At 33.5% G+C, this 3,066-nt stretch overlaps 1 pseudogene; it reads right to left on the bottom strand.

Annotated features, from left to right (window-relative positions):
- On the bottom strand, positions 1-1,303 carry LOC105209247 (farnesol dehydrogenase-like; annotated as a pseudogene).
- Between the last annotated feature and the right edge of the window lie 1,763 nt (positions 1,304-3,066).

Genomic DNA, 3,066 nt, shown 5'->3' with positions numbered 1-3,066 from the left:
TTGTGCAAAGAAATTATCGAAGTCGAATAAAATATATTTTATCAGAAGTATTAAAATATGATACAATTATACAATTAAAATAGTTATATATGAAACAGTTATAAAAAATAGTTATACATTTAATAGATTTGTTCAAAGCATAAATATATGCATACATATACATACATACAGTTGAACTTCCATAACTCGAACCTCTACAACTCGAAATTCTCCATAACTCAAACACTTAAATTGACAATATACATAAGTGAAATTTCATACAATTTACGTTCCGTAACTGGGAAGTCTCTCTAACTACACGTTTCTTTTTTTTTGGGAATTATGGTGATTCGAGTTAGGGAAGTTCAACTGCATATGATACATATTTATTTTAATCACCCAAAGTCGGTAGCACAGTTATCTCATGTACTTGCATATGTGGTGGTGTGGAGAGCGTGAATAAAATGCAACTCGAAACATCCTCCGATTTCAAGAATGAAATCTCAGCGCTTCTAAATTGTTCAAGCACAATTTCCGTATCGGTTAAGCCGGGGCTAACGCTCTGTAAAGCAAAACATCAATTAATATACATATACAATCACTTTTTATAATAAATGCATTTATCATTTATCTAATTGAATTCATTAAATAATAAAAACAACAAAGCGACTGTGCAACTATGATAAACGATTGTATATATATAATGTCATATACTTACAGTAATCTTAATTTTGGTCTTTAGTCCTCTAAACTCTTGACGCAACACCTCAGTTAGTGCGGTTATTGCGAACTTAGACGGCCCATAGACATTCAACATTGGTGGCTTAGTATCACCTATTACCATGGGTACAATATGACCCAGCAAACTATTAACAATCACCACATGTCCGTCGAAATTACGTTCCTTCATCGATTTAAAGGCACGTTGTGTACAGTAAACCACGCCCATTACGTTGGTTTGCATAACTTGTTGCATTGCCACCGGATCTAAAGTGCAAGTCTGTCCATCTTTGAGTATACCCGCATTATTTATGAGTATATCAACACCACCCAACTTCTTGATGAGCCAATCGAAAGCCGTATCCACCGATTCTGCGATTCTGTTTTTGCTGTTCGGCGGGTAATTGTGCTTTAAGTTCCTGCATGCGCTCCAAGCGACGCGCCAGTCCGACAACAATCACATTGGCATTAAGTAGATCTTTAACGGTGGCAGCGCCTATACCGGAGCTAGCGCCGGTAACGACTGCGACACGATTTTGCCAACGTTCCATTGTGATGTTAATGCTTAAACTGGAAAGAACACCAATTAAAGGCTAGTGATAGATTGAAAAACTTGCATGCTATTGATAGCTTAGTTATTAAGTAGTTGTCTGAAATTTTTGCATTTTGTAATATAATTGCAAGAGATCTCCAAAGAACTCAGTCAGTAAAACAACTTGTGTATCTGTAGATTTTGTAAAAGCTATTTAGTTACGAATATTTAAGAGAAAAGTTGCATAGCAAATAACTCTGTTGAAACTCTCTTAAAGTGTCTCAATCGTTTTGTTTGTAGAATTCATGCAGAAAATATATCTGACTCATGCGCACACTGCTTTTTCAACTCATTCACAGTAGATGTATTCGATCAGTAATATTTAAAACAAAGGGAGTAGTAAAGAGTGTAATCTCTCTTACTCTCTTAAAACGAAAATGTACTGTATGTAGCACGTTCAGTTATTTATTAAAACTATGAATAATGTCGACTTACTTTTTGATACATTAACAGTTCGAATATCATTAAGTTTTGAATAGAAAACTCTTCAGTCAGTGGTTTTAACCCCAAAAAGTATGCAAACATTTATGAATTAAATTATCGACTTACGAAGTTTTTGCTCTCTTTTTATACCCTGAAGAGAGTATATTAAGTTTGTCACGAAGTTTGTAACACCCAGAAGGAAGCGTCGAAGGCCCTATAAAGTATATATATAAATGATCAGTATGTTGAACTGAGTCGATTTAGCCATGTCCGTCCGTCTATCTGTATATATACGAACTAGTCCTTCGGTTTTTAAGATATCGTTTTGAAATTTTGCAGATGTTATTTTCTCTTCAAGAAGCTGCTAATTTGTCGGAACTGCCGATATCGGACCACTATATCATATAGCTGCCATACAAACTGAACGATCAGAATCAATGGCTTGTATGGAAAACTTCCCTATTTTACTACATATCTTCACGAAATTTGGTGTGAGTTATTGTTCATAGAAATAATTTAATCTCCGAAAAAATTGTTCAGATCGGTTCACTATAGCATATAGCTGTCATACAAACTGAACGATCGGAATCAAGGGCTTGTATGGAAAACTTCCCCATTTGACGTGCCTTCACGAAATTTGACATGGATTACTGCTTAAGGTAATAATATAATCTCCGAAGAAATTGTTCAGATCGGTTAACTATATAACCTTAATTTTTCAAGCAAACAATCCGGCTAAAAAGAATTAGTAAAATATTTTCTTTCTTTTTACTTACTTCTTCTTACGTCTTTATATTTGCTTAAACACATAGTTACTATAAGAAATGCACTTGTGAAGAGTATATTAGCTTCGGTACAGCCGAAGTTAACGTTTTTTCTTGTTTTTTTGTAAAAACACCATTATTTTTCATAAATTTTAACCGCATTCAACACAACGGTATAATTTTAGGTAGTAAAGGTCGAGGTTAAGGTCAGTCATTCCTTACATTCACATTATTAAGTTAATGACTTAATGACAGGTTGTGTCGCAAAGCTCCCAAGTGGATATTCTTACATACATAGGTTAGGTTTGATTGCTAATAGAATTATACAATATGATTTTTTTTTATTTCTATAAGCTAGTAGTTAGAGCTACTGGACATTTTAATAATCATAAGAAGTCTATTTATATATTTTAATATACACAAATGGAAATATGCTGAAAAGTGCAGATGCATATGTATGTAGGAATCAGTAACCATTGCTGTTACATATTATATATGTAGATACATAGTAATAAATGCAATTATATTAATAATCTTATCTCATGACAATAAGAGTGCCATAGAAATTACATAGAGTAGGGTGCAAGT

Source organism: Zeugodacus cucurbitae, chromosome 4 (assembly GCF_028554725.1).
Source record: "Zeugodacus cucurbitae isolate PBARC_wt_2022May chromosome 4, idZeuCucr1.2, whole genome shotgun sequence".
Classification (NCBI taxonomy): Eukaryota; Metazoa; Arthropoda; class Insecta; order Diptera; family Tephritidae; genus Zeugodacus; species Zeugodacus cucurbitae.
Note: the sequence above shows the minus strand (reverse complement) of the source record. Positions and strands in the feature narration are given on the sequence as shown.